Genomic DNA, 22,367 nt, shown 5'->3' on the forward strand with positions numbered 1-22,367 from the left:
ACCAGAGAAAGGTTAAAACCAACATAAAGAAATTAAAAATCAATTCAGGATATGAATAAAACATTTTCTAAAAAGATGGATGTTTTTTAAAAAAGCCAATCAGAATTTCTGAAAATAAAAGACACATTTAGGGAATTGTAAAATGCAATGGAAAGTTTAACAAAAGACTAGAACAAGTAGAATAATGAATTTCAGAGCTCAAAAACAAAGCATTCAAATTAATCTAATCAGGCAAAAATAAAGAAAAAAAGTAAAAAGTCTATAAGAAATATGAGATCATGTAAAATGACCAAACATAAGAATAATTGGTGTTCTTGAGGGAGAAGAAAAAGCAAAAAAAGTTTAGAAAACTTATTTGAGGGAATAGTTGAAGAAAGCTTCCCCAGCCTTGCTAGAGATTTAGATTTCCAAATACAAGAAGCTAAAGAATGCCTGGAAGATTCATCACATAAAGGACTTCACCAAGACATATGGTTATCCATTTACCAAAAGTCAACATGAAGGAAATAATTCTGAGGGCAGTGAGAAAAAAGCATCAGGTAACCTATAAAGGAAAACCTATCAGACTAACAGCAGACTTCTCACCAGAAACCTTACAAGGCAAAAGGGATTGGGATCCTATCTTTAGCCTCCTGAAACAGAATAACTGTGAGTCAAGAATTTTGTATACATCAAAACTAAGTTTCAGGAATGAAAAAGAAATGAACTCATTGTCAGACAAATAAGTGCTGAGAGAATTTGTCAATAACAGTCCAGCCCTGCAAGAAATGCTAAAAGGAGTTCTAAATTTTGAAACAAAAGGTTGATATGCATGCACCAGAATAGAACCTTTTGAAAGCATAAAATTCACAAAGCCTATACAACAATAACACAATGAAGAAAGCAAAGTATCTAGGTAACAATTAACATGATGACTAGAACAATACACCACACCTCATGATTAATGTTGAATGCAAATATCCTAAGTGCTCCACTTAAAAGATACAATTTGGCAGAATGGATCGAAAAAATCACAAATAAAATATCTACTATTTTCAAGAGACTCACCCAACATATAAGGACTCATATCAACTAAAGGTAAAGGGGTGGAAAAAGATATTCTATGCAAATTAAAATCAAAAGTAAGCAGGGGTAGGTATTCTTATATCAGATTAAAACAGACTTTACAATACAACAGTAAAAAAAAGAAAGTGATTATATGATAAAAGGATTAATCCAAAAAAGAATATATTATAATTCTAAACTTAGATCTACCTAACACTGGAGATCCAAGATCGATAAAACATTTACTACTAGACCTAAAAAATGAGATAGACAGCAACACAATAATAGTAGGTGACATGATTTAGCTCTGTGTCCCCACCTAAATCTCACCTTGAATTGTAATAATCCCCACATGTCAAATACAGGACCTGGTAAAGGTAATTGAATCATGGTGGCAGTTTTTCCCATGCTGTTCTCATGATAATGAGTGAGTCTCATGATATCTGACGGTTTTGTAAGCCTTTGGCATTTCCCCTGCTTGCAATTCTCTCTCATGCCACCTTATGAAGAAGTACATGTTTGCATCCCCTTCCCCCGTGAGTGTAGCTTTCCTGAGGCTTTCCCAGCCATGAAGAGCTGTGAGTTAGTTAAATCTCTTTTCTTTGTAAATTGCTCAGTCTCAGGCATTTCTTCATAGCAGCATGAGAATGAACTAATACACCAGGGACTTCAATACTCCACTGAGAGCACTAGACAGATTATCAAGAGAGAAAGTCAACAAAGAAACAAAGGGCTTAAGCTATACTCTACGACAAATGGACCTGACGGATATTTACCAAACATGCTACCCGAGAACTGTAGAATGTATATTTTTTTTGTCATCAGCACATGGAACATTCTGCAAGACAGACCATACGATAGGCCACAAAATCACTCTCAATACATTAAAAAATATCTAAATAATATCAAATATCTACTCAGACAGCTGTGGAAAAAACTGGAAATTAATTACAAAAGGAATCCCTCAAAGCTACACAAGTACATGAAAATTAAACAATCTGCTCTTGAATTATTTGGGGGGAAACAGTAAAATCAAGATGGAAATTTAAAAATTCCTTGAAATGAAGAATAAGAGTGACACAATTCATCAAGATATAGGAAAGTAGTGCTCAGAAGAACATTTACAGCATTAAAAGCCTGAAAGATTGCAAATTGATAATGCAGTGTTGCACTTCAAGGAACTAGAGGAACAGTCATAAATGCCACTCAAAGTTAGCAGAAGAAATGAAATAACAAAGATCAGAGTGCAACTAAATGAAACCAAAACAAACAAAAATATTAAAGATCAATTAAACAAAAAGCAGGTACTTTGAACAGCTAAAAGAATGATATATCATTAGCCAGATTAATCATTACTAAAAAAGAGAAAATATACATATAAACTCAATTAGAAATGAAACTGGAGACATTACAACCAACTGCACAGAAATACAGAAGATTATTCAAAATACAATAATCACCTCTATGCACACAAACTAGAACATTTGGAGAAAATAAATAAATTTCTGGAAACATTCAGCCCTCCTAGATTAAGTCAGGAAGAAATAGATACCCTGAATAGACCAATAACAACCAGTGAGATTGAATATGTAATAAAAAACAATTGCCAACAACTAAAACAAACCCCATGGTCACATGATATATTAGGCCATTCTCTTGCTACTAATAAAGACATACCTGAGACTGGGCGATTTACAAAGGAAAGAGGTTTAGTTGACTCACAGCTCAGCATGGCTGGGGAGACCTCAGGAAAATTACAATCATGGTGGCAGCGGAAGCAAACACATCCCTCTTCACACGGCAGCAACAAGAGAAACTGCTGAAGAAAGGAGAGGAGAGCTCCTGATAAAAACATCAGATCTTGTGATAACTCAATATCATGAGAACAGCATGAGGGTAATCGCCTCCATGATTAAATTACCTCCCACTGAGTCCCTCCCATGGCAATGTGGAGATTATGGAAACTGCAATTCAAGATGAGATTTCTGTGGGAACACAGCCAAACCATATTATTCTGCCCTCCTGGCTTCTCCCATTTCGTGTCCTCAAATTTCAAAACAAAATTATGCCCTTTCAACAGTCCCCTAAAGTCTTAGCTCATTCCAGCATTAACTCGAAAGTTCAGGTCCAAAGTCTCATCTGAGACCAGGCAAGCCCTTTCCGCCTATGAGCCTGTAAAATCGAAAGCAAGTTAATTACTTCCTAGATACAATGGGGGTACAGACACTGGGTACGTACACCCATTCCAAATGGGAGAAATTGGCCAAAACAAAGGGGCTGCAGGCCTCATGCAAATCTGAAATCTAATGGGGTGGTCATTAAACCTTAAAGTTCCAAAATAATCTATTTTGACACCATATCTCTCAACCAGTTCATGCAAATGCAAGAGGTGGGTTCCCATGGCCTTGGGAAGCTCTGTCCCTGTGGCCTTGCAGGCTACAGCCCCCCTCCCAGCTGGTTTCACAAGCTGGCATTGAGTGTCTGTGGCTTTTCCAGGCCCATGGCACAAGCTGTCGGTGGATCTCCCATTCTGGGGTCTGGAGGACAGTGGCTGTCTTCTCACAGCTCTACTAGGCAGTGCCTCAGTGGGGACTTGGTGTGAGGGCTCCAACACCTCATTTCTCCTTTCTGCACTGCCCTAGCAGAGGTTCTCCATGAGGGCCCTGCCCCTACAGCAAACTTCTTCTTGGACATTCAGGTGTTTCCATACCTCCTCTGAAATCTAGGCGGAGGTTTCCAAACCTCACTTCTTCTGTGCATCTTCAGGCTCAACACCCTGTGGAAGCTGACAAGGCATGGGTTCGCACCCTCTGAAGCCATGGCCTGAGCTGTACCTCAGCCACTTTGAGCCATGGCTGGAGCAGCTGGGACTCGGGGCACCAAGTCCCTAGGCTGTACATGGCAGGAGGGCCCTGGGCCCAGCCCAGGAAAGCATTTTTTCTTCCTTGGCCTCCAGTCCTGTAATGGGAGGTGCTGCTGCAAAGGTCTCCGACATGACCTGGAGATATTTTCCTCATTGTCTTGGTGATTAACATATGGATCCTCATTACTTCTGCAAATGTCTGCTGCTGACTTGAATCTCTCCCAAGAAAACATGTTTTTCTTTTCTACTGCATCATCAGGCTGCAAATATTTCAAACTTTTATGCTCTGCTTCCTCTTGAACACGTTGCCACTTAGAAATTTCTTCTGCCAGATACCCTAAATTATCTATCTCAAGTTCAAAGTTCCACAGATCTCTAGGGCAGGGGCAAAATGCTACCAGTCTCTTTGCATAGCAAGAGTGATCTTTACTCCAGTTCCCAACAAGTTCCTCATCCCCATCTGAGACCACCTCAGCCTGGACTTTATTGTTCATATCACCAACAGCATTTTGGTCAAAGCTGTTCTACACGTCTCTAGGAAGTTCCAAACTTTCCCTCATCTTCCTGTCTTCTGAGTTCTCCAAGCCTCTAGGAAGTTCCAAACTTTCCCACATTTTCTTATCATTTTTTTCTTAGCCCTCCAAACATTTCCAACCTCTGTCTGTTACCAGTTCCAAAGTTGTTTCTACATTTTCAGGTGTCTTTACAGCAGCATCCCATTACCTGGTACCAATTTACTGTATTAGTCCACTTTCACACTGCTAATAAAGACATACCTGAGACTGGATAATTTATAAAGGGAAAAGGTTTAATTGACTCACAGTTCATCATGGCTGGGGAGGCCTCAGGAGACTTCCGATCATGGTGGAAGGGGAAACAAACATGTCCTTCTTCATATGGTAGCAGCAAGAGAAAGTGCTGAGCAAAACAAGGAAAAGCCCCTTATAAAACCATCAGATCTCATGAGAACTCACTATCATGAGAACAGCATGAGGGTAACTGCCCCCATGATTAAACTACCTCCCACCGAGTCCCTCCCATGACATATGGGGATTATGGGAACTACCATTCAAAATGAGATTTGGGTGGGAACACAGCCAAAACATATCAAATGGATTCACAGCTGAATTCTACCAGACATTCAGAGAAGAATTGCTGCCAATCTTTCTCTAACTATTCCAAAAGGCTGAGAAAGAGGGAATCCTCCCTAAATCATTGTATGAAGCCATATCCCCCTGATACCAAAACCAAGAAAGGATATTTAAAAGAAAACTACAGACCAATATTCTTGATGAAAATAGATGAAAAATTCTCAACAAAATAGTAGCTAATTGAATCCAACAGCACATAAAAAGGATAATACACCACAATCAAATGGGTTTTAGCTCAGGAAGGCAAGGGTCATTTAACATACACAAGTCAATAAATATGATACATCATATGAGCAGAATTTAAAACAAAAAATGATCATTTAAATAGATGCAGAAAAAGCACTCAATAGAATCCAGCATTCTTTTATCATAAAACACTCAACAAACTAGGCATAGAAGGGACTTATCTCAAAATAAAAAAAGTTATATACAACAAACCCATAGCCAACATTATACTGAATGGAGAAAAGTTTAAAGCATTACCCCTGCAAACTGGAACAAGACAAGGATACCCATTTTCATCACTTCTATTCAATGTAGTACCGGAAGTCCTTGCCAGAGTGATCAGGCAAGAGAAAGAAATAATTGGCATCCACATTGGAAAAGAGGAATTCAAACTATCATTGTTCACTGATGATATGATTATATGCCTAGAAAACCATAAAGACTCCTCCAAAGACTCTTAGATTTGATAAGTGAATTCAGTAAAGTCTCAGGTTAGAAATTCAATGTATAAAAATCAGTAGTACTGCTTGCTATACACCAAGAATGACCAAGCTGAGAATGAAATTAAGAACTCAATACCCTTTACAACAGCTGCAAAAAAATAATAATAACATACCTAGGAATATACTTAACAAAGAAGGTGAAGGATCTACAAAAGAAGAACTACAAAACACTTCTACAAGAAATCATAGGTGATACAAACAAATAGAAATACATCCCATGCTCATGGATAGGTAGAATCAATGTTATGAAAATGACCATACTGCCCAAAGTGATCTACAGATTCAGTGCAATTCCCATCAAAATGCCAACATCATTTCTTCCAGAGTTAGAAAAAACAATCCTAAAATTCACACGGAATCAAAAACAGCCTGAATATCCAAAGCAATCTTAATGAGAATAACAAATCTGGAAGCACCACATTACCAGACTTCAAATTACACTACAAGGCTATAGTTGCCAAAACAGTATGGTACTGGTATAAAAGTAGGCACATGTAACACAATAGAGGACCCAGAAATGAAGCCAAATACTTACAACCAACGGATTCACAAAACATACAAAAACATAAATTGGGGAAAGGACATTCTAGTTAATAAGTGGCACTGGGAAAACTGGCTAGTCATATGTAGAAGAATGAAAATGAATCCCTATTTCACACCTTATACACAAATTAACTCAAGATGGATCAAATATTTAAATCTAAGATCTGAAACCATAAAAATTATACAAGATAACCTAGGAAAAACTCTTCTCGTCATTAACCTAAGCAAAGAATTCATGACTAAGATTCCAAAAGCAGATGGAATATAAAAATCATAAGTGAATGGAACCTCATTAAACTAAAAAGCTTCTGTACAGCGAGAGAAATAATCATCAGAGTAAACAGATGGCCCATAGAATGGGAAAAATATTTGCAAACTATGTGTTCAGCAAAGGACAAATATCCAGTATATATAAGAAACTTAAACAAATCAGCAAGAAAAAATAAATAATCCTATCAAAAATGAACAAATGACATGAACAGACAATTCTCAAAAGAAGATACACAAATGGTCAGCAAATGTGAAAAAAAATGCTCAATATTACAAAATCATCAGGGAAATGTAAATTAAAACCCCAGTGAGACACTACATTACTCCTGCAGGAATAGCCATTATTAAAAAGTCAAAAAACAACAGATGGTGTGGATGTGGTGAAAATGGAATTCTGGTATACCACTGTGGAAATGTAAATTAGTATAAACTCTGTTGAAAACAGTACACAGGTTTCTTAAAGAACTAAAAGTGAATGTGCCATTCTATCCAGCATTTCTACTACTGAGTTTCCACCGAAAGATAAAGAAATCATTATATCAAAAATTCCCCTGCATGTGTACATTTATTGCAGCACAATTCACAATTGCAAAGACATGGAACCAATCTAAGTGCCCATTGAGCAATGAGTGGATAAAGAAAATGTAGTATGTACACATCATGGAATGCTACTCAGCCTTAAAAAAGAAGCAAGTAATGTCTTTTGCAGCAACTCAGAGGAAGCTGGAGGGTGTAATTCTAAGTGAAGTAACCCAGGAGTGGAAAACCAAATACCACATGTTCTCCCTTTGTAAGTGGGAGCTAGGCAATAGATATGCAAAGGCATACAGAGTGATCTCACAAGACTACGAAGACTCAGAAGGGAAGGTTGGGAGTGGGGATGAAAGATAAAATATATTGGGTGCAGTGTACACTTCTCAGGGATGGATGCACCAAAATTTCGACTTTACTACTGTACAATTCATCCGTGTAACCCAAAATCACTTCTACCCCAAACGCTACTGAGATTTTAAAAAGTACTTAAAAAATTGGGGAATGTTATGCAAGTCAGGGTTATCTTCTGTAAGAAGTTACACAAAGATATGAAATTGGGGAAGAGAAGTGAGAGCCTGTGAAATGTATTAGAATTGGAGATATCACTGCAAACTCATAATTTCCAAAAACATGTAAATGTATGTGCATATCCATATATATGTTTTCAGGGAGCAAAAGGTTTTTCCCTACCCTCTTAGGTTCAGTATCTGGGAGCCTGCAAATTAGACAGATAAAAGTCAGATGAACAGGAAAAAAAAGTTTATTCACAGGCATGTAGGAGCTTACCAAAAGTAGCTAGACATATAGAGATTTATAACAGAACTTAGACAAAGAGAGAGGTAAGCAAGGGCCTCTGTGGAAAGAACAAGTGGGTTTTTTCAAGGAAGACAAAGGGATTTCTAGAAGAACAAACAGGAGGTAAGACAGTTTGTGATAATGTTTGTTTATGGAAGTGCGTGTGGTCTTCCCACCTTCTTCATGGTCATCAAACTTCCCTATAGAGGAGTTTACCATCAGTTCACTCTGGGTCTCCTTCCAGGGAGCAAAAACCTCCCCACAGTTACGCAATCTCACTTCCCCAAAGTTTCTGCTTTTAGTCAATCAAGGAAAGCTCCAAAAAGCCTTCTTTCTGTATCTGTTGAATCGCAAATGTCTTCAGTTTAAAATAATCCCAAACCCGGGGACTCTGAATAGGTCCTTGCCATGTGCTCACATAAAGATATGTATATCTGTGTATATGGCTGTGTCGATTTTCGTGTTTCCTAGCTCTGTTTGCTAAAAGAAGCTAGAAGGAAAGATGCCTCAGTACCACCAAGAGGCCGGGATTTGCTCTCTAATATCATTTCCGTAAAGAGAACTAGGGATCCTTGGAAAACCTGTTGTTTTTATGACTCAGGCATGGTAGATTCAAGGTGAGTCTAAATCACCTTGTTATGCCAAAAAGTAAGATAGTGCTTAAAAAAATGGTGGAGGCATATTGCAAGGTACTATCTGAAGGGGGCTCCAGTGACCCGAATCTGGGACGATCTGAGCACCAAAATAAGAACAGTAATGAATTATAAACCATGGAAAGAATGAGAATTCAGGAGCTCATACAGATATAAAGTGATAAACAAACAGGAACGGAAGTTCCTGCTAGTAATAGAATGCTATATGATGACTGGTAAATGTGTAAGAAGTAATAAAGTTAGAAAAAAAATTTCATTTTGTAGTCATCAGAGTAAAGACTGGATCAGGCTAGAATTATCTTTGATAATAAATCTAGTGGGAATATTTTGCTGAGGAATAATGCGTTTCATGCCCTTAAAGTGCTTGTCTACCCACAGACTGCTTATTAGTAGCAAAGAAAAAAGACTAACTTTTATAATGGAGAAACCAGACAACAACTTGCTCAGGTAATCAAAATTATGATCACCGCTGTGGGCATATGGACACCCCAGATGTGATACTTTGTTTTGAGAAGAACAAAATATACCTCTGTTGTATTCCAGCCGAGAATGCATCACCGAAATCTAATCATGAATAAACATCAGACAATCCCCAAATGAGAAACATTATGTTTATAAATAGCTGGGGCTGTATTTTTAGAAAATGTTAATGTTCTCAAAGACAAAGGATATAGAGATTATTATTTTTCCAAATGAAAAGAAACTGAAGAGACATGATAAGTAATTGCAATTCCCTATCCTAGAACGGATCCTCAGTGGAAGGAAAAGAAGTGCTATGAGGTGTATTATTGAGTCAATTTAAAACATAGTAAAGTGAGTGAATGGAAGAGTTGGTAAAACATAAAGATATAACTATACAAAATAAAAATAAATGCATCAACTTACTAAAATGTCAAATTATATGATTTATGTAAAAATATAAATATGAAATATAAACTGAAGAGTAAAGGTCATAACGAATGTTACAATGTTATGAAACTTAACTGCAAATAATATATATATACACACACATATATACACATACATATATACACATATATACACACACACACACATATATATGAGAGAGACAGAGATACAAAGGTAGGGACAGAGCAGAGATTGAGAAAACAAATGGGGTATAATGTTAACATAAAGTAAATCTTATTAAAGGTGTTTGGGAGTTCTTTGTATTATTCTTATTCTTGTAATATTTATTTAAATTTGAAATTATTTTCAACTAAAAATATGTCACTGAACTGAAATTTTAAGGGTTTATTAAAATACCTGGGAACAATTAAAAACCCTTCTAGGATACCTAAAAATTAGTTTCTAGTTAAGAAATATATACAAGTCTTGAATTATTTGCACCTTTCAACTGGATTTTTACCGTATCAAGTAAATGGTTGCTAAGGATTTCAACAGATTACTTTCACCCGAGCAGAAAAGTGAGGGTGGGAGGGACAGGTAGAGGGCACAGAGTAATGAGAGAAAGTCCAGGTCAGCAGCATATGAACGGGGCTCTGAGGAAACCCCATCTCAACTCTAAACTCTGGAAAACAAAGGGTTAATCATCGGTGTAATCCAAAGCTGCAGAACGGAGATCTTCAACTGCCAGGCAAGCTTCCGGCAAATCAAAGATCAGCCTTCAGTCTTTGAGGGTCTGCGTTTTTCTCAATTTCAAGAAAATAGACTCTTCCTTTTAGTGTTTGCTGGGATTTGCGTCACCATCTAGTCCTGCTTGACATATAAGTACTTCCAAAAGCAAAACAAACAAATGAAGAACCTCTGATATTCTATTTACCATGGTGATATTTTAAAGAGTTTTCCTCACCTCTCTCTCTCGCTCTGTCTCCTATCGTCTATCTATCTGTCTATCTATCTATCTATCTATCTATCATCTAATTACTGTATAAATAAGCTATTATTTAGGTTTTCTTTCCTTTGCGAGCTGGCGTTTTCTTCCAGCCGCCTGTGATTAGAAGGCAGATCAGGATGTCCCACCGCCCCCTGAACGCTGAGAATGAACAGGACCCCCCCTTCATTCCCACATTTGTAATCTCTCATCTATATTGGCTTTCAAGTGGATTTCAAAGATCATTAAGAAAATTGTTCTTGATCAGTAAAATGTGTCAAACTGCATATTCCTTTCTATAATTTTCCTTAATATTAGGCTTTGAGAGCAAAAATAGCCATATGTGGTTGAGGCACTAGAAAGGAAATATAGACAAATTATTAACATTTTTCCTCATTTGAGCCTGATTTGTATGAATTTGGTATTTCATAACTTGGCATTTTAGTTGTCTTGGATATGAATGTTAGACTGTATAGCCACTTGAAAGATCACTTAGACCTATGTCTCTAGAAAATGAATAAATTAAGAACTGGGTGGAGAATTAGGCGTGAGCAAGCTGATTACAGTGACTGACATGAAGCACCCACACCGAAGGCTTTCTTTGCGCCAGACACCATGCTACCGGAAGTCGTAGTTTGAAGTAGTTTCCATTACATCACAACTGCTATGCTTTCCTTTTCTCTCTCTTGTCCGAGTGAAAGACACTCGGAAGAATGGGGCAGCAGAACCAGTTTGTCAAAACTCAAATGACAGAGAGACAACACATCTTGCATGGCTAAGAGAATTTGTCCAATCAAATAATCGTGGCGTTATAAAGAATTGTAGCATGCTCCTATTCCATCCCTTCATTTTTCAGATTAAAAACAAATAACTGAAGTCCAGAAAAGTCTAATTGGTTCATCAAAGTATCATACTTACCAAAATGACTGTGGGAAAATCACCCTTTTTAAGCCTCAGGTTTGTTAAAAAAAATACAAAGAGCTATTGGAAATATGTTAGTTCATGCTTCTAGAATACCTTGTGTTCAATTAAGTTTGGCCTGAGGCTGTCTCCATACTTCGAGTTCCCAAGTAAGAACATATAACCCACCTTAGTATGTGAACACACTGGAACCCACCGTGGGAGTATACAATTTTGTAATAGATAACCAGGTCTCAGTCTGTCACAGGCAGCCGGGCGACCAGACCATGTGCAAACAAGGCCCAGCGGAAACCAGCCCGGCCGCCACTTCCGTCCTTCTGTGTTCTGCCTATAAAAGCTCATGTCCCATCACAGGCAGAGCAGAGTGCTCCGAGCCCTTTTTGGTTTAGAGTGCTACCTGCTTCATGAATTACCCTTTGCTCAAATAAACTTTTAAATTTAATTGTTAAAGCTTTTCTTTCAATGCTAGTATAGTACCTGACATGTATAAAGCACTCAGTGAGTGTGGATTGTCATTGCCGAAATGTGCCTTGAGTTTTAATATTATTAATAGCAATTATATTTGTCTAATGTCCCAGCTGAACACAGACCCACACCTTCTAACTCAGGTGCGGTGCGGTGTGGTTCGTTTCCCTCTCTCCCGCCTTTCTCTGCCACTCTGGGGCCTCACTTCTTAAGATGGAGGTTTGAGAGCAGGGCCTGCCTTAGTGAGGGCAACTGAATTGAAGGAGAAAGCAAGCGAACGTCGTGAGACCGAGTCTGAACTCAAATTCGAGCTGCAGATGTTCTGGATCCAGGGCTTGTCACACCTGGTGAGATCTAGTTTTATTTGAAGTTATGATCAAAGTTCTGCGTGGTTCATACTGAGAGGTAGTTCTCTCTCCCATGTGCCCCTTGCTTTCTTTTTGTTCAGCTTTAAAACATTTGTTCTATTCACATGAATGTATTCAACAGGCAGATTGTTTCTTGCCTGAAAATTCTTCCCATGAATGCAAATAACATTTCTTAATCTCTCACAGCTGGTTCAAGAAGCATGCTTGATGAATCACCTAAAGGAGATTAAAAGAAAAAGAGAGAAGAAAAACAAATGCAAAACATTATACAGCCCTTGAGAAGCCATTAACGATTTAACTTATGCAAAATATGCTCTGTGTGAGGAACTGCTTAAGACAGAAGCCACAAGTCTTTCTCATGGGCTATGGAAAGACAAGGTTAGACCTTTGATGGTTTAAAAATGCAGAAAAGCTAAGAGCAGATGAGATTTCCATGCCAATCTTGTGAAACAAACATGGGTTTAAAAATCCTCTAAAACCATAATAAATGTTCTGGATAAATCAAAACCTTTACCCTCCTGGCGAGGGAAGGTTTCCAAATTTAGGGACTAAAGTCCCATTGCTTTAGGCCTCCTCAATGCTTTTCTAGGGAAATTTGGTACTTATAAAATCCACTAGCAGTCCTCAATTTTACTCACCAATAAAAGCAGCTACTAGTATTAAGTCTGTTCCTCTTTCCCTCAGAGAAGTGTTAGGAGATTGCCGGAGGCTGTAAGCGCCTTTGCCAGCAGGTATGGAATGGCAGATTTGGCACTGCTGCTGAGGTTGCGGGACTCGGTAACATGTAAGTGCACAGAAGTAAAATAGAGAATACACACGTCCTGCCCCCATGGAGCTTCCATCCCAGTGGATGCATTCCCGTGGCGGGGAGGGAGAACTAGCAGCTCCCAATGGATGCATTCCCATGGTGGGGAAGGAGAAGTAGCAGCTTCCAGGGTATGAATTTCCATGGCGGGGAAGGAGAACTAGCAGCTTTGGGTGAACAAATTGCAAGATAACATTTTTATCTAATGCAAATGTCTGCAAGCAATTCTGTGTGTCTTCAAATAATTGAAGGGGTACTCTACGTTGACATGTGGCTCTCCTCTCCCAGTGAGGTGGGGATGTGAGAAAAAGAGAGTAGTAAAGGAGAGAGGTTGGGTTTCACTTTGCCTGAGGGGTGATGAGAAGACAGCAGTATATGAAAAGGAGGAATGGAAGAGTGATGGGACTCAGGGGGCACAGACTGTACCTAAAGCTGTTGGGTTGGAAGGAAATGAACCCATTCACTCAGTCATTTCTTCATTCATTCAGCAGATATTTATCCTAATCATGTTTCTCTTCTGATTAAAACTCTCATTTTGTTTTATTTTATGTTTATACCTAGAGTATAAAATAAACTTTCTTCCTGAACTCCCATGGCTACCATAGTATGGTCCCTGCCTGATTCCCAAATTCATCCTGTACCTGTTTATTCTACTCATTGGACACACTCTTCTGAGCCAAACCCTTCCCTGTTGGAAACTGTCCATCCCACCGCACCTGCCACACACGAAGGCAACACACATTTTCTATGACGGGTTGTTTTCCATCTTTCTGGTCCCAGATGAAATCTCAGCCACTCCGAGGGACCTCCCCTGACCACTCTGTCTGAAGCAGAGATCCCTGCCCCTGTTGCTGTCCATCTCAGCACTCGACTTACTCCTTAATTGCTTTCATCACATGTGTAATTGCTTTGTTTGCATATGTCTTGTGCACGTTTATCTCTAGACCACACATAGCGCAAGAGCGACCACGTCCACCGTGTTCCCCCTCATCTGCAGCACCTGTTGCACTGTCCAGAGTGGCATGAGTGCTGAGTAATGAATGGTTAGAAGACGGAAGGGGGCTGTGGCTGGGACGGTGAGGGACAGAGAAGCTAAGCAAAGAACTCTGAGGAATGCACGTCCTTCTAATGATCAGGCCCAGAGAGATGTTAAAACAAGACTGTAATCACGTCCCAGTTCCCTCTTGAGCTATGAGTTCATCTCTGGAAAATGCTGCTACTACGAATGCCTATAAAGTAACCTAAGAAGCCATACTGCACATAACCCACACCCTACATAACAGTGTGTGGCTAATCACTAATAAATGTATTTTCTGTAAGCCAGTGAGCTTTCCTGACAAAGCCGCTTGTATCAGCCCACTCCCTGTCCCCCTTCGTTGCCTTCAGAAACCCACTTGTAACTGCTGCTGTTTGGGTGGATGTTCAGGGCAACTTGAATCTGTGCTCCGGGTTGTAATCCTCAAGTTGGCCCCAAAAAACTCTCCACTTATATTAATTTCTTCCCTTTAGGCTGACAAGGCTAGTCAATAAAATCAAAAATCTTTCTCTGAAAATCGACGTGTGGCCTTTGTGCCTCAGGGACGCAGGCCCTCAGGAGGAGAGCACCCTGCTGCAGGATGGGAGGGGCGGGGATGGCGGGGGCAGGTGGGAAGGCAGAGTCAGGTGTGCCTTATACCTCAGGGCCCCTAAGTGCTATTTCTGGAAAGAGGTTATTGGTGACGGGTTCTGAGTACCTGTGACAACAAGATCTGTCATTGTAGGTCCTGTTGTCATGTGTGGCCTGTGGGCTATGGTTCCTACACACTATCTCCTTTGCACTGGGAAGAAGCGAGAAAGCGTGGGTGTTGGTGGACATGGGAATACGGTGAAGTGTGAATGTGCTGGTCTTGGCCCCTGGCATCTCACTGAGCCTAGACAAGTGCCCAAGTCACCATCGGCGTCCCTCCCGAGCAGGGTTTCAGCAGCCACAATGTCCTGTCTTCAGCGCGTGACTCTTGGAGAAGCCTATTTTACAGTCCCCGTGGAGCTGGAGAGAAGGAGGTGTGCAGAATCCCCGGCTGCGTCCCCCTCAGCTCCCTTCACCCTGCTTGAAGGACCCAGGTACTCCTCAGCGTGGGCTCCTCTCCTGCCCCTACGGTTCTGCATCTTGCGTGTTGCATGACAGAGCCTATGACCTTCAGCTCAGTGTGCAAACCTGGGGCTCTGAAGAACCTGGAGTTACTTTCTCCTTCACTCCTCCTGCAGCTCCCCCAGCAAGCTCAGGAGCAGATATGCAAATCAGTCCCTAAGACCCACCTTGGGAATCTGGCGTTTCCAAAGTGTTATTCAATGTAAACACTGATAAAGACGGCTTTTACTTTGACTCGTTTGTAGATGACTGTGACTTTGGGAAGGGACTTGCCGGTAGGCTCCTGTAGTCGCTGCCATTGCAGTTCTCTTTTCTGTTTCCTAATTTCTTCCACCCCGGAGATAGAGACAGGCCAGCGCTGGGATTCATAAACTCCAAGGCAGTGCAGTGATACACAGACGCTGGATGGATTTCATAGACTGTGGTGTCATCACAGTGCATCTACCTTGGAACGAAGACAGAGGCTGCTTTGTGAGAAGAGGGGGCATATGCTCGGAGGCTCAGGACTCAGCCCGGCTCTGGTGTAAAGAAGCCAAAATGCACTGGGAAGAAGAAGGAGTGCTGTCCTGCTCTGCTGCATTCAGTGGAAACAAATCTGCATACGGAGGTTCTGAGAAAATGCTTCTCTGGGAACACCCGAAAACGTGTGTGATGTGCCAGAGGATCACAAAGCACTGGTTTTTTAAACCTGAACATTAAAAAAAAAAACAACCTCCCATTCTTTCATGAAGAATTAATAATGTTTCCCTCCTGGCCATTTCTGCCACAACAGGGAAAACTGTTCTATGTTGGAACATGAAAGCCAGTGAGAACTGCACACATCACAGAAATGAAGACACCACGCAGGGCTTAAGTAACAGCGAAAGGAACTCCCAGGCTATTTAGAAAACATCTCAAACTGGCCTTTTATCAGAGTCATAATTTCTATAAAATGCATCCCTGCTGAGTAGGGACTAATAAGCCTGAGGACATGTGATCCCGTGCCCTGTTGAACTGGCTGTGTAAACAGGTGTCCCACTCTGTTCCCAGTCACTCATTTCCACCTGTCTTAACATCGCTGTGGATCTAGGAGGTCTCCAGGCACTGCGACGAGATATCAGCATTTCAGATGACAATTAGGGATGAGCCCGAAGATGTAGTGTTGCTGTTATATATTAAGTGCTTATTAAACATTACACCGCATGATTATTGATGTTGCTGTTTTTATTAGAAAGGCCACTGGCACCACAACCCAGTCTCTTCTCTCAGAGCTGAGAGTCTCCTGTTTGTCCTCCTGGAAAGAGGAGAGGCTCCCTCCTTGGCTGGGCAGCTCGCTGTCCCTTGGTGTCCCCTCTGCACTTGCGGGCACCTCATCTTTCCTCCTCCTTCCTGCGTCCTCTGGGTGAGGGGAGCCTGGTCTGAGAGGACTCAGCTCTAGAGGCATCTTCTGCCTGATTTCTAACAAATTGGTTTATTTTTTTACTGCCTTGAGTAACAATGGCTTAATGTCGTCAGACTATTTATGGAGAGATTTCTATCAGTGTTTAATAAACTTACGTCAAATAGATTGGATTAGTTTGGATTACTTGAATTAATCCTCAAAACTTGGTAAATTTATATAAATGTCTGGTTAATCCATGTCTGGTTGTACAGTGAGCTTTGAAGAACTGTGGACAGCCAGATTTTATGAGATGAGGATAAAAATTACATGGCTTTTCCACTGAGACTGTCTTAGTTTATGGATAATGATAATAAACACCAACCATGTTCAAATTAACACAGAAATTGCTGATCTATTAAGTTTATTTTAGCTCTTTAAAAGGCAGCTTAGCATGATAAGCAAAACGGGACAATCTCTGGCAGGAAAGTCGCTATTTTAAAGTCGAGTTGGCGTTTCTCTAAGTTGTTAAGATTGTAGCTGCTTTTTCTTTCCTTGGCAATTAAATCTGAGTCCAAAGTAGAATTTTAATTTGGTCAATAATCATCTAACTTGTAAAATTTCAATAAATATTGTTAAAATGCTATTTTAAAAGGTACTAAAATACGGTGCCTGTGCGGCCTGGCTTGCTCTGAGCAGTCTCAGCCTAAAACGTCCGGCCTATGCCTCTTACCCAGGTATTTCATTAGTAGAAACCCACTCACTCACAAAAGTATCCTAGTTTGGACAATAAATTGTATGGTCACCATATTCATTATGGAGCAATTAAACTGTAAACCAATGTCAACAGCAATGACAATGACAACAAAAACAGTATTTATAGAGTCACAAGGAGGGAACTGATTTAAACTGGGCCATACGGAAAGAATCGTACGAAGGTCAGTAGGGAGAAGAACAGGGTGGATGAGTTTATCTGCCTTGGGTGAGGAGTGGGAGCAGCAAGCATCCGGGTTAGGAAATGAGGTCCACTCAGGCAGTGGAGTCCTTGGACGCCGTGAGAGTCTGGGTGGGTGAAGCAGGGCACGGAAGGTTGTTGAATGTTCTTGAGCAACTATGTGACAGATTAAAACTGCTGTAAGGAAGGGAGCATGTCGAACGTACATGGATAATTTTGCAGTGGGAAATGGTACCTCTCCTAGACGAGAACCACTGGCAACGGAGCCCACAGGCCCTCAAAGCGGCAGGCTGGGAGCTGTGAGCCAGCAGCCGACAGGCCATCCAGCAGCCATCACTCACAGGAGACTGGGGAGAGGGAAATCATGGTTACAGAAACAGCTTGCAAACTGAGTGGACATGAGATTGGAATCCGAAGCTCAGGTAATCTGGTAGTTCTCTGTGCCTGCTGTCATAGAGCTTCAGTGCCATTTTCCTAATGGCTTTTGTGGCTAAACATAATCCTTGACAATTTCACTCGGGACCTAAGTAAGTGACCCCTTCTTTATCCCTAGGCTGTATTCAAGACATATTGGTATTTAAGGGCGAAGAGAGTTATGAATACTTTAAGGTTGAAATCAAGTTAGATTTTATTTTATATATATTAGCTTATATATATATTTTTACTTTAAATATATGTGTATATATATGCATATGTACATATATACACACACACAGAGAGAGAGAGAGAGAGGATATATACATATGTTTAAACTTTAGAAAACTTCAAATGAAATCCTGGAAGAGAGGCCCATATGGAGTTATTAATGTTCATTTAATATGCTTAGGAGACAATTTAATCTTTTGAGCTCAGCATCATTAAAAACCACAATGACACTCCCTCTCAAATCATATTGTATTAGTGACACAGACAGTAATACAGATATTACTTTGTTTTCATCCAGGATTGATTTCTTACATCTTTATGTTAAGAAATTATCTGCCACTGTGTAAAATGCTAAAAAACAGAAGGTAATCTAACTGCACAGGCTAATCTAACTGCACATATTAAAAAGTTTCCAGATAGTCTTCTATGTATTTTAAAATGTTAAGTGATCAATTTTCATAATCCACCAAAATCCCTATCATTTTCTTCTTTTTAAAGTATCTGCTTCTTTGTCTTTACCAGCTTAGAACTAAGTAGTAGTAAAACCTTTGGAAAGTGGAGGTTGGACAATGTGTAGGAGGAAAAGAAGGACGTACACACTTCCACGTGGCTTACGTAACCATCTTAAAATCCCAGCTACCAGGTCAGGAACTTGCTACGCATGTGGGCAGCAAAGGCGAGGCGAAATCTTTTGCCTCTGGTTGGCCCTGAGGCTCTGTGCAAGCAGTATGTGTAAATTGCCTGAGTGTCAAACGCATGTTCAATAACTTTGCAGAGACTCTCTGCAAAGTCACTGAATATTTACTGGTTCAATAAAATTTATTACAAACTATTATCTCATTCTTACACTAACCCAGAAAGGATCTTAGTTGTCACACCTCACAGGGAATTTAGACCATACAGGATTAGTCCTGGAAAGTCACTAAACAAACAGCAGCAGCAACAACAAAGACACAATAGCAGCCACAACAGATTTTGCAGAGGGTATCTAATTTTCAAAGTTTCCAAGTTATATTTTCTAAAATCATCAGTTTTCAATAAAAAAATTATGAGCCATAAAAGGAAAGTATGGTCCTACACAGTGAAAAGAGTAATCAATATAAGCGGTCTCTAAGGATCCCTGATTTGGACTTATGGAAAGAAGACTTTATATAGCTGTTATATTTACAGAATTCAAGAAAACAATGTCTAAAGTATTCAAGGGAAGCATAATGACAATTTGTAAACCAAGATAGTGTATCAATAAGGAGGTAGAAATTATTTAAAAATAGAGAAACTCTCTAACTGAAAAGTACAATAATAGAAATAATGCACATTTCACTGATGGGACCCAATAGCTGATATGAAGTAGTAGAAGAAAGAATCAGAGCACTGGGAGATAACCCAATTGAAAATTATCCAGTCTGAGGAACAGAGAGAAAAAATAAGAAGAAAAATGTACAAAGGCTCAAAGACCTGTGGACGCTTATTACACACACTAAAATAAGCAGAATGGATGTTCAGAAGGAAAAGAGAGAGAAAAAGGAGCAGAAAGAATATTTATTAAAATAGTTGAAAACTTATCAAACTTAATGAAAATCATTCATGTATATATCTAAGTAGAAAGAACCTTGGAAGCAGCACACACACACACACACACACACACAGATTCATCCTGTACAAGGGATTCTCACCAAGGTTGAGAGCTGACCTCTCATTGCAAACCATGAAGGACAGAAGACAACAGGTGGGCATACTCAAAATAACAACAAAGACCAACCAAGATATCTATATTCAGCAAAAACAATACTTTTAAAATGAAGACTTAAGACATTTTCAGATAAAAACAGATAATTCACTGATAGCAGATTTATCTGACAAAGAATAATAATAAGAAGAAAGACAGCCCTTCAGGCTGAAACAAAAGGACGCTAGACGGTAAATTTAATCCACACAAATAAATAATGAGAAAAAGGGAAATAAGGTTCAACTTAATAAATTGAGTAATGAAAGAGAGGGCATGACTACCAACCTTGCAGAAATAAAAAGGACAGTAAAGGAGTAGTGTGAACAGCTCTATACCAACATATTGTGTAACTTAGAGAAAACTGATGAATTTGTAGAAAAATAGAAACTACTGAAACTAACTCAAAAAGAAATTTTAAAAATCTGAATAGACATATAGTAAATAATGTGATCCAGCTAGTAATTTAAAAAAACGTGTCACAGAGAAAATCTCAGGCTCAGATGACTTTTAGGAATTTTACACTATATATAAAAAGAATTAATACCCACCCCTTTATGAACTCTTTCATAAAATAGGAGAGAATTCATTCTATGAGTTAAGACCACCCTGATATTAAAACTAGACAAAATATTATTTTAAAATGCCAAAGCAATATCCCTTTTAAAATAGATGCAAAAGCTTTAGCAAAATCCTAGCAACCAAATCCAGCACCATATAAAATGGTTTTTACACCATAACCAAAGGGCATTTATTCTAGGAATACTAGACATGTTCAGAATTCAAAAATCAATCATTATAATGTATCATATTATACATACAGAATAAATGACAAAAACTATATGCTCATCCGATAGATGTAGAAAAAAATGTTTGACAAGAACCAACACCTTTTCATGATAAAAAAAAAAAACTCAACCAACTTGTAATGAAGGAAATGTTCTCGGCGTGACAAAGGGCATCTTTGAAAAACACTCACCTTACACCGTATTTAACAATGAAAGAGTGAATGCTTTCTCTGAAGATCCGAACAAGAAAAGGATATCCACCCTGGTCACTTCTGCTCAACATTGTACTGGAGGTTCTACCCAGGTCAATTAGGCAAGGGAAAGAAATGAAAGACAATCATATTGGAAAACTTGTGTTTGTAGATGACATGAACTTGTATAGAGAAAATCCTAAGGAATCCAATAAAGAACAGTCCTGACATACAAGTACAGCCAAGATCAATATGATAAATTAGTTGCATTCCTATACACTAGCAATGAACAATCTGGAAATAAAAGGTTAACAACACTTCTACTTACATTAGCATTAAAAATAGAATATTTGGGAATAAATTTAACAAAAGGCATGTAGGACTTGTACAATGAAAACCACAGAACCTTGTTGAAAAAATTTAAGAAGACCTATGTAAATAGAAAGGCATTCTGTATTTTTTAATTTGAAGGTTTAATATTATTTAGATAAGCACATTACTCAAATTGATTTACAGATTCAATGAAAATACTATACATTTTTTTCTGGATTTTTTACAAAAACAGAAAGCTGATAATCAAATTCATATGGAAATGTAAGGACCCAAATAACTAAAGCATTCTTTAAAATGAAGAACAAAATTAAATTATTCACATGTTCTAATTTTGAAACCGTATAGTTGAATAGAATAGAGAGTCCAGAAATGGTTCTCTACAGTATGGCCAATTGATTTTTAACAAGGGTTCCAAGGTAATTCTACTGAGAAAGAGAAATATTTTCGGCAAATAGTGCCAGAACCGCTAGATAGCCACATGCAAATAGTAAATCTGGGTCCCTAACTCATGCTATTCAAAAGAAGAAAACATAAAATACATCAGAGACGTAAGTGTTAGAGCTAAACATGTAAAACATTAGAAGAAAGCATAGGGGTAAATTTTTTTGACTTTTAGGCAAATTGGACTTCTTAATTCGGCAATTGGTGATCTGGTAATTAGGTAAATTGGACAAACAACCCAATTACAAATTAGTAAGAGGTTTAGGACATATCTGTCTCAAGAATAAACACAAATAACAAGTGCACAAACAACGCTTAACGTCATTAGTCATTAGGAAAATGTCAATCCAAATCCCAATGGGATTCCACGTTACATCTAGAAGGACATACAGTCAGACTTCGTGAGGAGGATGGGAAGAAACTGAAGCTCTCAGGCGTTGCTGAGGAGTCTGAAAGGGTGGTGCTGCCTCTTTGAAAAACAGGACGACATTTTCCCACAATGTTAAGCGCAGAGTTGCTATTTGATCCCATGAGGCTTTTCCTAGGTACATATCCAAGAGAAACGAAAACATGTGGTCACACACATACTCACATGTGGTCACATAAATACCCACCTGTGGTCACACACATACTCACATGTGGTCACATAAATACTCACATATGCATATTCATAGCATCAATATTCATAACAGTCAAAAAGTGGAACCACTACCAATGTCCATTAACCGATGAATGAATCAACAAAACGATGGATCAACGCAATGGAATATTATTTGTTAGAAATATTGACATGTGTTACAACATGTATGGATTTTGAAAACATTGTACAGGT

The 22,367-nt window shown here is 39.0% G+C and overlaps 1 long non-coding RNA gene across 1 annotated transcript; it reads right to left on the bottom strand.

Moving 5' to 3' along the window:
* Positions 1-4,795: 4,795 nt before the first annotated feature.
* Positions 4,796-22,286, bottom strand: LOC108586180. Its single transcript, XR_002522342.2, has 3 exons — positions 22,194-22,286; positions 20,762-20,866; positions 4,796-4,825 (listed from the first exon to the last, which is right to left on the bottom strand). It is a non-coding gene; the product is annotated as an uncharacterized LOC108586180 (long non-coding RNA).
* Between the last annotated feature and the right edge of the window lie 81 nt (positions 22,287-22,367).

This window comes from Papio anubis, chromosome 3 (assembly GCF_008728515.1).
Source record: "Papio anubis isolate 15944 chromosome 3, Panubis1.0, whole genome shotgun sequence".
In the NCBI taxonomy this organism is placed as follows: Eukaryota; Metazoa; Chordata; class Mammalia; order Primates; family Cercopithecidae; genus Papio; species Papio anubis.